This window comes from Bos grunniens, chromosome 5, assembly GCF_055505025.1.
Source record: "Bos grunniens cultivar Pamir isolate PY7600 chromosome 5, Bosgru_T2T1.0, whole genome shotgun sequence".
Classification (NCBI taxonomy): Eukaryota; Metazoa; Chordata; class Mammalia; order Artiodactyla; family Bovidae; genus Bos; species Bos grunniens.
The window spans coordinates 49,699,841-49,712,886 of record NC_141169.1 but is presented as its reverse complement, the minus strand read 5'-3'; the positions used below and the strand labels follow the sequence as shown (position 1 = coordinate 49,712,886).

The 13,046-nt window shown below is 41.3% G+C and overlaps 1 protein-coding gene across 8 annotated transcripts in view; it reads left to right on the top strand.

Moving 5' to 3' along the window:
- The window catches only part of TBC1D30 (TBC1 domain family member 30), a 292,159-nt gene that overhangs the window by 116,268 nt on the left and 162,845 nt on the right, over positions 1-13,046 (top strand). The gene's annotated exons all lie outside the window — the stretch shown is intronic.

The window sequence follows — 13,046 nt, the reverse complement described above, 5'->3', positions numbered from 1 at the left end:
TTTACTGAGTTTCTATTTTCCAACTAACTTCCCACCCATCTGGTTGCATAAGAGATACAAAGGGATGGGGAGAAAGATTGGTTTTTCATTGTTTTTTCCACTTCAACTGAGCACGGGTATGACAAACTTATGTAACCACTAGGTGCCACTGTTGCTTCATGCAATATCGCCAGACCCCTGCGTTTTAGCATATGTTGGGAATTTTATTTTAAAGTGTTCAGGGTGTTTGAGTGGGGGTTGTTGTTGTTCAATCACTCAGTTGTGTCCAACCCTTTGCGACTTCATGGACTGCAGCACGCCACGCTTCCCTGTCCTTCACTATCTCCCGGAGTTTGCTCAAACTCATGTCCATTGAGTCAGCGATGCCATCCAACCATCTCATCTTCTGTCATCCCCTTCTCCTGCCTTCAATTTTTCCCAGGATCAGGGTCTTTTCTAATGAGTCAGTTCTTTGCATCAGGTGGCCAAAGTATTGGAGCTTCAGCTTCAGCATCAATCCTTCCAATGAATACTCAGAATTGATTTCCTTTACAATGACTGTTTGATCTCCTTGCAGTCCAAGGGACTCTCAAAAGTCTTCTGCAACACCACAGCTCAAAAGCATCTGTACTTTGGTGTTCAGCTTTCTTTATGGTCCAAATCTCACATTCATGCTTTGACCATATGTTTGACTAGATGAACCTTTGTGGGAAAAGTAATGTCTCTGCTTTTTAATATGCTGTCTAGATTTGTCATAGCTTTTCTTCCAAGGAACAAGTGACTTTCAATTTCATGGCTGCAGTCACTGTCTGCAGTGATTTTGGAGCCCAGGATCCACAGTGAGTGGGGAAGGGACCTGGAAGAATCCCATTGGTGCATGCCCACCCCCATCCCATTCCCATACTCCCATCTTTTAAATTTTTTTACAGTATATAGAATTGGCTGTTGAGTAAGGAGCCCTCAAGCACAAAGTTCCCAGTCAAAGATCATTATTTCTTGAAGAATGACTTTAAAATCAGCTTCAAGTAGAATGTGAAGCTAGCTGAGGGAAAGCAAGGGCTGTGGCCGGTTTAGGCATAAGTGCCCAGTGCAGTGTCCAGTAGAGGTGACTCTGTCTTAAAAAGATGCCCTGCCTGTTGTGCAATGGTAAAAGTTGAGCCTGGAGCCCAACAGCATCTCTCTTTGGAGAAGATGGAGAGGAGGAGCTCACAGTGGGGAGGGGAGGAGGGCTAGCCACGGCCACACCCTCTGTAGGTCCTGATGTCTGTTCTAGGGACCCCAGAACTGAAAGATGAACTGGAGTACCTTCTGAAATACACTCCATACTGAGTCATACTTTGTTGGGCGTCTTGTTTCACTGTGGGATGGATCTGCTAGACACTACATTCTGTGTTCAATTTACCTTAATCATTTCTCATGTGATTTCCAGACTCAGGGTACTTATTTGTTGAGCAGCGTTAGGTCCAAGGCTCTGTGCCAAGCCATCTGGAACATCCTCTGGAGAATATTGGGGTTGCTGATGTCCTTTGATCTCTGGGTCGGGAAGATCCTCTGGAGGAGGGCATGGCAACCCACTCTAGTACTCTTGCTTGGAGAATCCCAAGGACAGAGGACCCTAGTGGGTTACAGTCCTTGGGGTCGCCAAGAGTCGGACATGGCTGATTGACTAAACAACTACAACAAAACGTCTTTCCAGCTGTGTCTTTCCTGGAATGAAACATAGCTTTCCAGGTAAGGTCTAATTCACGCCAAATATAGGGATAATTACTTCACTTGGTCTGGAAGCTTCCATCTAATAAGATTGTATTAACATTTATATATTATAACCACTCTGATTCTTCTGAATTTGAGTTGGGTTTCAACCCCCAGGGCTCTTTTCTTAGGATGTGTGTCAGGGCAGTTTTTTTTACATGCTGGACTTTTCCCACCAAAATTTCCACTACAAACCCAGGTCTTTATTCATCCATTCATTCAATTAGTTGGTGTTGGGGACCTCACAGTCCTATATGTCATTTGGCTAAGACATATGACAATTTATTCTACCTTTTATTTCTTTTCGTGTAGATGACTCTCCCAGGGTTATGCCATTCTCAGATTTGGAATATATATCTGCTCTGACTTCATTCTAATTGCTAAAATGTTACTGTTTGTGCTTGTTCATTTTATAGGAACTTTAGAAGGATCTGACTAATTTTTTGAAATCTGATTCCTCAAGGAATATGAATGAAACCTAGCTTGGGTTTTGGATTCTATTTATCATTGTGTTATAAACATAGGGCTTTAAAAAATTTCAAGTTTACTTAATTTCACATTTTTAGTAAAATTTGTTTCATATAGGTACATAATTATGTTTGAGTTCTTAGAACAGTAGCTTATATGAGAGAAATCGGAAATAGACACTATGGAAGCTTATACCGTCCTACACATGTGAAGCATTGTTGATATTTACTTTCTGGGGCTCAATTATTGTTTGGGGGAAATAAGAGCTTGAAGGCCCTTTTTAGTATAACTGTAAGAGCTTCTGATTTAAAAGGATGATCGGAAGCTAAGAATAGTAAGCCTCTACTTCATAAGGAGTAAATGTTTCCAAGAAGCCTTCTAGAAATACATAAGGTGTCTCTTTTCTTGCAGACATTGACCAGAGTTCATTTGTGTTTTGCTTTGGTAAGCCGTTAGTGCCACACTGGCCAGACTGGCCCTTGTCTCTATCGTTGGAAGAAATAACCAAGTCCAAGTGGTTCCAGCTCTCACTAAGTGTTGGGCTTCACTCTTGGAATTAACTAAGTAATATATTATCTGAACAATTACTAGATTGATTATTAAATATTAGTCATTTTGTGTTTAGAGGGTTTTCTTAGGATGAAGTGTAGAGTTAGGAAGAGATCTTTCTCCCAGTTTTGGTCTATAGCGACCCATTTTGGTAAATGACAAGATTAATGATTAGATAACGTTGCTATTATTGCATTTAAGATGTTACTCGTCTGTGTTGATTTGGTATTTCTATATAAATATTTCCTGTTCATGTAATACCTAAGCTTTCAGTTTATTTAATCAAACTGTGATACTATCATAAATCGGAAAACAGATGGAAATTAAATGGAGATAAGACTCCGAACCAGAAGAACTGTGTGTAATAAATTAATGAGAAATTAAGCACAGTGATGAAAGAAATATTTACATTGCCTGCTGCATTTTTTATGCAAGTAGATTATAATTTCTTAGAGAAGGCCCTAAAATAGTCAGTCTAGGTTTGGAAAGAAATTTTCTACTCACAGGTTCTAGTTCATGGATTGTTTTCACTCGACTCTCAGGACATGCCGCTCTCTTGGTTTCCCTTCTGCATCACTGATGGCAGCTATCCATCTCCTTTCCTGGTTCCTCTCTTTATTTCCATTCTGTTTTATATTAGGGTGCCTTGGGGCTCAGCAGATGGCAAAGAAAAGACTGAGGACCGATTCCAGGACACCACACAATATTAAAGATGTGAGTCAGAAGAGAAGGACAGCACAGGAGGTTGAGAAGGGACAATTAGGCAATTGGGACAGAACTAAAAGTGAAGACGATTTACTAAGAAGGAGGAGATCAAATGCTTCTGATTAGTCAAAGGCAAGAACTAAGAATTAATCATTGTGTTTAGCCACATGCACATCTTTGGTGATCTTGATAAAAATAATTTCAGTGTTTATGATGAATAGGTCTGAGATAGAATAGAAGGAAAGTTATTAGAGACAATCAGTACTGAGAAGGCTTTGGGGAGTTTTGCTGCAAATGGAGCAAAGAAAAGGGGTAGTGGCTAACCAGAGGATGTATCAGAGAATCAGATGTGACTTTTAAGGGCTGATTGTAAGACTATAAGCAGGAAATGAGGCAAGAGTCCCACAACAAAGGCCAAGGCAGATCTTGGTTGAAATAATTCAGAACGCAAGTCGAGAATGAGGCAAAGCACTTCCCTAGGGGTCCAGTGGCTAAGACTCTGTGCTCCCAATGCAGGGGGCCCAGGTTCAATCACTGTTCAGGGAAATAGATCACATACACTGCAACTAAGAGTTTGCATGCTGCAACTAAAAATTCTGCATGCCAAAACTAAGATCAAAGATTCTGCATGCTGCAACTAAGACCCAGCACAGCCAAATCAGTAAATACCTGAATAAATAAATAAATATATTTTTTTAATGAGGCAAAAGTCTAGGGATTAATTATTTTGAGTTTTTATGGACCAGAGGCAGGCCTACTGGCTTGGGCCAAGCTGGACTAGACAGTTCTTGTAAAGATATCCTTTCAAGTAAAGGGCTGGAGTTAGCTATATGAATTTTTCACAGTTACGTCACCCAAGATTCCCTGGTATCTTTGGCTTCTTGGGGTGGACTTAGTTTGTGTTGCTTTGAATGTGGAAGTAAATTACAGGGCAGTGGATGTTTGGACTATTGCAGTAGCCCTTTATCTGCCTTCGGCTTGTTCCCCTTTGTTCCTTTCTCTGTTGCCATTAGCATCTTTCTAAATGCTAAGCCAGCTATCAGTCCTCTGTCTAAAAACTGTCTATAGCTTCCCATCGTAGTCAAGATAAAAATTTAGACTCCCTTGTACGGCATACAATGTTATCCTGAATTTAGTCCCTACCCGTTTTCCAGCCTCATATCCTGCTTTTCTCTGCCTTGTAATGTGTAGTGGAGTTCCTGTTGTCTGCTGCTACACACACACCGTGAAGTTTCACACTTCCATAACTATGCTCATGCTGTGTATCTTTCTGAAACACCCTATCTGCTTTTCTGCACTTGGCCAACCTTTATTCATTGTTTAAGACTCATTTCCTTTAGGAAGATGGATTGATTAGAATTATGTTTGGTTGCAAGTGACTAAAAATAAGAGTGACTTGGCTGCTGCTCAGGAATGGGAAGATGTGTGTTACCTGCCTTCACCTCTAGGAGAATCAAATAGTCATATATTTTTGTTTCATTTTAAGATTTGTCCTGAGCCTTGTTTTAGATGAATCCATTAGTTCATTAATTCATCAATGACTGATTCACAGGCAAATTCACTATAATTTACTATATGAAATGTTGTTTCTTCTGGCTTAATCATCAGGGTTGTGGAGGTATAGAATAGCAGATCAGTTATCGCTCTGTAATCTCTTGAGATGAATTATGTATAGCTTTAATGCTTCTCTGCTTATTCATATTATTATTTGTTAAAAAAGATTGAGCACTTGTCATTTGCCAGACACAGTGCTTGGTGCTCAGGACGCAGATTGAAAGAAGGAGCTATAGTCTAGTGAGTGTAGGTAAGAGAAGGAGTAGACTAGAGTGTGTTAAGTGCTTGGATCAAGGTTTACTCACAGTGTTATGAGAGTCCAGGAGAGGGACATGTGATCAAGACTAGGGTGTCAGAGAATAATCTCCAGAGAAAGTGCTGTTTAAGCTGAGTGTTGAGTTATCAGGGAGCTAATGTGGAGGTAAACTGGTGGTGGCTTGATGGGATTAGAACTCTCCATGATGTTCATCAACCCTAATTCACACAACCCAAGGGATTATACAGTCAAATTAAAACTAGTGTGCTTGGTGTCAGACAGTATTTTATTACAGTGCCCATAATCTCTATCACCCCACCCCAAGTTATCCCAAATTACTATAGAATACAAGTTCCCAGTTTCAAGTATATGTCTACCTGAATGCCCTCCTATAGAGACCTCTGGAGATGTTACTGCCCTATATCCCTCCCCAAACCCACCACTCAAATTCATCCCCGCCCCTGATGCCTACAAATCAGCATTATCCTTAGGCTCATCCAAAGAGAAGGAAGAGGAAGGAGTGGAGTTGAAGGAGGCAAGCCTTAGAGGAGGGATGGGGCTTTGGGATGAGAAAGGACCAGCAATAGGGTGAGGATGCCTGCTGTGGATGTTATGCTATTGTGTGGCATGTCTCTGCCTTATGCTTCTGAAGAACTCTTTCTCCGTCTGGTGGTGCAGAAGAGAAAGTGGAGAGGGTCTCATTCACCAGTGAGGGAGTTTATGGAAAGAGTTCCCATGAAATGTGATTAGGGGCAGTGTCTTGCTAAAGGTTATGGTGAAGAAGGGACAGATTTGAGGAATATTATATTATTATTTTTTACTGCCTTCTTCTGATTGTAGAAGAAATACACTCTCATTAAATCATAAAATTTAGAAAACACAGGAAATTATTTATCATTATCAGAAATTTCAACATCTAGTGATAAGACTGTTCATATTATGGGATATTTTCCAGTTTATTTCTATGCATATTCAGACAAATTATATATGTTACCTACCTATTCTATATAATCAGGATCCAACTTTATGTACATTTTTCTTGGTAGTTCTTTTTCTTCATTATTGTGGTGAGACATACATTCCATAAAATTTACCATTTTAATTATTTTTCAGTGTACAGTTCTGTGACATTTAGAATATTAACATTATTGTCCTTTCCTGGCACTTGAGTTCTTTCTATCTGCAGACATTGGTCTTCCTTTAATTCAAGAAAAGGTCTTCTAGCATATCTGGATCATTTCTTTGGTTCTAAATGTCGCCTGTGTAAATATGTGCATGTGTGTTTAACCATCCTTGAATCTACATTTGGAGGAGAGTGAAACGATGTGAGTTCTAGTGATTTCTGCATTTTTACCCTCTTGAGCTGCTTCAGAAGTTAGGTGTTTACTCTGATGAGAGTGAAGACCTCTATTTTGGAGGCAGGTCAGCATAACTCTCTGCAGGTAAACCATAGACTTAGGATGCAAAGGGCTCTTGGTAGCCTGTGCAAAGAACCAGAGCCCTGCATGGTATGAGCCAGTGCCCACACCAGGAATGTCTTTGCTTTTCCAGGTCACCTGCAGGGAAAGAAAAATTGTCTCTCAACAGAGAACCATCTTTCTGTTTGATGATGCATGCCTCTTGGCATCTGGAATTTAATCGACTCTTCTCTTAGAGCCAGGAATCTGGGTGGGAATGTCAGATGTGATTCGGTCTTTCACAATGGCACCAAAGAGAACTTATCAACACTCGGTTAACAGCTTAATGAGATGATGATGAAAGCTGGACACATGTGAGGGTGTGGTGCCAGGGGTCCAGCCCCGGTGGATCCAGGGAATTCGAAGCGGGGATGGCGTCGGCGAGGATCAGGAAACAACTGCTTAATTAAATGTTAATTAAGGATATAAAGAGTAATAGAATAAGGATAGCTCAGTGAGGAAATTCAGTGGAGAAAAGAGGCTGAAATAAGGATAGCTCAGTAGGAAAATTCAGTGAAGAAAAGAGGCTGAATAATTCAGCCAGAAGGTAAGAGAAAGAATGACATGGGGAGACCAAACAAGGCCCGCACTTTATTTCCCAGAGTAGTTTTTATACCTTAAGTTGTGCATAGAGGATAATGGGGGAAGGGGTAGAGTCATGCAAGGACAGCAGTTCCTGATCCTAATAGAAGCCAGGCTTTCAAACTTATCATATGCAAAATTTAGGTGATTTACATCATCTTCTGGCCAGGAGGCCTGTTAACATTTTAAGAAACTTATTTTCCCTAAAGGTGATTGGTCAGGAGCCACCCTCCAAAAGCATTAGATAAAGTTGCATTCCTATAGGGCAAAGGTGTGGTGGGCTCAATCAAGAAAAGAATTAACTCAAGGGTCCAAGGTTACAAACATTGAGGCTACTACTTACATTTCTATACACCCATTATATCAATCAATACACTGCCAAGGACACAGTAGGTAAGGGATATGGAGACTTAACAGCAAACATTGGCCCAACAAGTGAAAAACCCTTCACCAATACAATTTATAATCAATCTTTTAACTACTCAAAGGAATCTGTGTTTAGACAGTTTAGAACATCTCCTGCCTCTCACAGTTGGGAGGCTCTGAACAATCACATGTGGCCGGAAGAACCTATTCAGGCAGGCTAGAGGACTTCCAAAGGAGTTTGTAGGTTGAAACACTCTTGTCATGCCCAGGAACTTTATTAACTGGAGCTATAAGTTAACACTTTTTCAGAGAGAGGTGGTGGGGGACAGCCCCCCATAAAGTCAGAGGTGTAGGTGAGAGCACAAGGCAGAAAGTAGGCAGACTCTGGTTTTGGGGGTAGATGCTCGAGAATTTCCAGGGGGACTCCTGAGGCTCGATCCCGCCTTTGCGTATGCCGAGCCTCCTTCCTCATGACCTTTGCCACGGGCGGAGTTCCTCACGCTGGCTCCCAGCAGTGATAGAATTCCAGTTGAGTTATTCCAGATCCTGAAAGATGATGCTGTGGAAAATGCTGCACTCAATATGCAATATGCAATATGCACTCAATATGCAATATGCCGGCTCCCGGCAGTGTGGTAAGGAAGAGGCTGGGGTTTTATGAGGTGGTGGCAATGTCTAGCTCAGTGTTGGGCACACGTTTGCCAACTCTAAACTGGGAGTTTCCTTACTGAGAGTCTGATTGGACCTGATTTTAAAGCAACTGTTTTCTTTGTTCCCTGACTTTGTTTACTTTTATAGATTGCTAGCCATGCCGTGAATGTGTGCTCAGTCATGTCTGACTCTTTGTGACCCTATGGACTGTAGCCTGCCAGGCTCCTCTGTCCATGTGATTCTCCAGGCAAGAATACTGGAGTATGTTACCATTTCCTTCTCCAGGGCATCTTTCCAACCTAGGGATCGAACCTGCATCTCTTGCATCTCCTGTATTGGCAGGTGTGTTCATTATCAGCTGAGCCACCAGGGAAGCCCTAGATTGCTAGCAACCAACCAAGCACTAATCATAGACATTGACTAATCACTTTATAGATAATAAAAGAGCAAGCATTAAATACTTGTGTGCTCTGGAGATAATTATTGCAACTTTATTTATACCTAAAGGGATAGTTCAAGACCAATAAGATGTTGGGAAGGAAATTTTTTTTTTCGCTTTTTCCATAGAACTTTTTTTTTTTTTAATTGAAGTATAGTTGGTTTACAATATTGGGTTAGTTTCAGGTGTACAGCAAAGTGATTCAGTTACGCATGTCTGTTCTTTTTCAGATTCTTTTCCTTTAAGGGTTATTACAAAATATTGAGTATAGTTTCCTTATACCGAGGGTCCTTGTTGGTCATCTATTTTATATATAGTAAAATGTGTATGATAGTAAGTATTTTTTAAATTAAAAAGATGATTTGACACTTAGGAGGTGGCATGTTGTGAAGAGAGGACCAAAGCCCAAGATTTGGAAAATTTGAAATTATAAATGTGGGTTGAACTAGATAACTTGAAAGTATTCTTTCTCTAGGATTCTTTTTCAAAATATTTATTTATATTTATTTATTTGGCTGCACTGAGTCTTAGTTGCAGCCTGCAGGATCTAGCTCCCTGACTAATGATGGAACCCCGGTCCCCTGCTTTGGGAGTGTGAAGTCTCAGTCACTGAACCATGAGGGAAGTCCCTCTCTTGAAAGTCTCCTTTCCTTTGTCTTGTTTGGACCAGTGGTGTCACCACCTGTCTAGTTTCCTAAGGAGAAAGTGTGGAGACCTCTTTGCGTTGCTTTTTCCCTCACCTATAAGGAATCTAAGCAAGTAGAGAGGAAGGAGCAGTTTTAGACCCCAGATGGGCTGGGAGAGACCTGGCCTTCCCTCAAACATGGAGACCTCTATGATCTTGGTCACATCACTTATATCTGAGTCTGTTTCCTTCTCTGTTATAGAAAACATGGTTAAAAGCACTTGCCATCAAGGGTAGAGAGAATGTATGTAAAACATGGAGCTCAGTAGCGGGCATGGAATAGGGCCTCCATACATGTTAGTGGTTCTTATTCAATAGGGCTAGAGCTTAACAACTGCTATGCACGAGCTCTTCCTCGGTGCTTGGCACTGTGCTACATGCATGTCACATATACTTACTAATTTAATTTTCACAACAGTCTTTTAAGGTGGATACTGTTATTACCTGTATATGTTTTGCAGATGAGGAAAGTAAGAGATCACACAGCCTGTAAATGGTAGAACCAGGACTTGAACCTTGGACAGTCAGACTTCAAAGCCTATGCTCAGCTACCACGTTCTTTCAATTCTGTCTCTGAAAAAATGTCTTCTTTTTGTCCATACCTCTCCTTTTGATGCTTTTAGATTATTGTTGTAGCTTTCAAACTGGCCTGTTTCTAGCTTTTCTATTACTCCCATCAATTCTCCTTGCTGCCCAGTGTGCCGTTCAAGGCCCTGTCCACATTTCCAGCCTTATTTCCTTTCTTTTTGAAATATTTATCTTTTTATTTGGCTGTTTCGGGCCTTAGTTGTGGCACTCAGGATTTCTCCTTGCATTGCACAGACTCTCTAGGTGTGCTGCGTGTGCCAGAGCACATGGGCTTCGGTAGTTTGTGCGTTCGGGCGTAGTTGCTCTGCAGCATGTGGGATCCTGATTTCCTGACCAGGGATCAAACCTGAGTCCCTTGCATTGTAAGGCGGATTCGTTAACCACTGGACCACCAGGGAAGTCCCCATCTTTATTTCTTTCCAGACCTCTTTCCAGTACTGGCCACTCCAGCCCAGGGAGAGCCTTTGCGGCTCTCTGTGTGTTTTTGGATGCTGATTCGTTCTGTTGGCTGGACTCGGGGTTCTCCTCCCCAGTTTGTTGGTCACCCCTCAAGGTCCGATGGAAATCGCCTCCTCTCTAAAGCCTCTCCCATCCTTGCAGGCCCCATTGGATCCCTTCCTCTGTTTGGCCAATCTTCTGCATACTCTTATGGGAGCTGCACATTTACCTGAGGCAGGAAAACCCACCTCATTTATTTTTATGCCCTAGTATGTAGTAGAAGCTCAGTAAACCCTGCTGGGGTTATGATTCAAATTTTAAAAGGTAGAAGAGAAGCTTTACTGTCTTTGCTCATTTTACAAATAACTAAGCTTGTTGGCTAGAATCAGACACCCTCAGCCCACCACTTAGAACCCACCACTATGAATATTTTAAAATATTTTCCTCCAGACCTTTTACTATGTTTACAGGAACACAGAGATAGAAAATTTTCAAAGTAAAGTTGAGATCACACTATGACTCCATCTTTGTAGGATAATCTTTTGGCTCAATGTGCTGCAGGCATCTTTCTATGTGAAAATATAGGGAGTTGGACCATTACTTTTTGAATAAGTCATCATACGCTGGAATTTTAGGCTGTTTCCAGTTTTTCCAACTACTATAAATAATACTGGGTTAAATATCCTTACATGTGGCTCCCTTTTTTCAGTTATATTTACCTAATCACTGTTTTAAAAGGAATTTAGGTTATTTCCAATATTTTCCTACTACTATAAATAATACTTGGATAAACATCCTGTACACACATCTTTGTCCTCTTTTCAATTATTTTCTTAGGATAATTTATTTATAAGGAACCTCATTGGTTACCCATTGGTCAAAGGGCATGTCCTTTGTAAAGATTTTGGATGCAAATTGCCAAATTACCCTACAGTAAGGTCATGTCAATTCATACAAACATTACCAGTGTGTGACGGGTCCCCTTTCACCTCTCTTTTGCTCACACTGGGGGTTTTATGAAGTGTAAAAACTTGATTAGTTATGTTTTATGGACTGGTGTCAGGCCTTAACCACAAATAGCACGATTTCCCTAGGAAAGTGTATACTTCCTAAATGGCCAACTTAGAAATAGCCTTCCTCCATAAGAGGGAGGTTGGCTGGGAAAATGTCCTGGGATCTTTCCTTAATGCCATCCATTAGAAAATGTACCAAGACTTGAGATGGGTCCCTCCACATTGGCTTAATTGCTGTGAACCAAAGGACCCTGAAGGAAAATAGTCTCTCCTGTAAGGACGTCTTGTGATATGCACTCCTATGACAAAATTATCATGTTGTTCTAGGGGATATTTATTATACATTTATGGGATAATCAGGTCAGTGATATTTAGAACTATATACAAGACTCTTTGAAAGGATTCAGGACAGGAGATTAATTGATGAGTTCCCCCCAAATATGGCTTTTACCCCAGCAAATTATATTTAGATAACCAGTACAAGAAATACATAGACAGGTTAGAGAGAGTTAAGAGAAAATTAGTAAAAATGGTGAAGTAAACTGGTATTTGCAGGATGGCTGGATGGCATCACCGACTCAATGGATGTGAGTTTGAGTGAACTCCGGGAGTTGGTGATGGACAGGGAGGCCTGGCGTGCTGTGATTCACGGGGTCGCAAAGAGTCGGACACAACTGAGCGACTGAACTGAACTGAACTTAATGGTGACACAAACGTAGAGAAGAGACTTATGGACATGGGGGTGGGGAGAGAAAGGAGAGGGCAGGGTGAATGGAGAAAGTAACATGGAAGCATAGACACTACCATATGTAAAATGATAGCCAATGGGAATTTGCTGTATGACTCAGGGAACTCAAACCAGGGCTCTGTAATAACCTAGAGGTGTGGGAAATGGCAGGGAGGTTCAGGAGGGAAGGGATATATGTAGCCTATGGCTGATTCATATTGACGTATGGCAGAAACCAACACAGTATTATAAAGCAATTATCTTTCAGGTAAAAATAAATAAATTTTAAAAAATGGTGAAGCAAACGGGGTCGGGGGCTGATTTATGAGGAGAGATTAAAGGCACCAAAAACACAGAGCTGGGACCCAGAAAGGACTTCAGGGAATGTGATAACAGACAGGAAATACTTGAAAGGTGTAACCCGCCAAAGCAAAGACTTATTTAGCCTGGTGCCCAAAGCGTAAGCGATGGCAATGAGGTGAAATGAAAGAGAAGATTCACTAGTTTACTCAGGGGTGTCTCCAGAGAGATTGGAGGTTCCCTGACTGGAAACATTTAGCTCCAGACGGCACTCAGCTCCCCCAAGGAGGGATTCTAGACCGGAAAGCAGGACAATTGACTTGCAGGTTAGATCACGCCAAACTTTGGAGCCCTTCCACGTTGTTACCTCACGGTGACTGTATAAACATACTATCAGGGGTCCCAAAGGTAGAATAACACGTCTCATCTCTCTTTCATTTCCTGCCTTTAATGCCTCTAAGTGAGCAAGTCGAATCGTGTCTCAACATACGCTGCTTCCATTGAGTCTCTCCACAGGGAGCCTTAACGGCAGAGGTG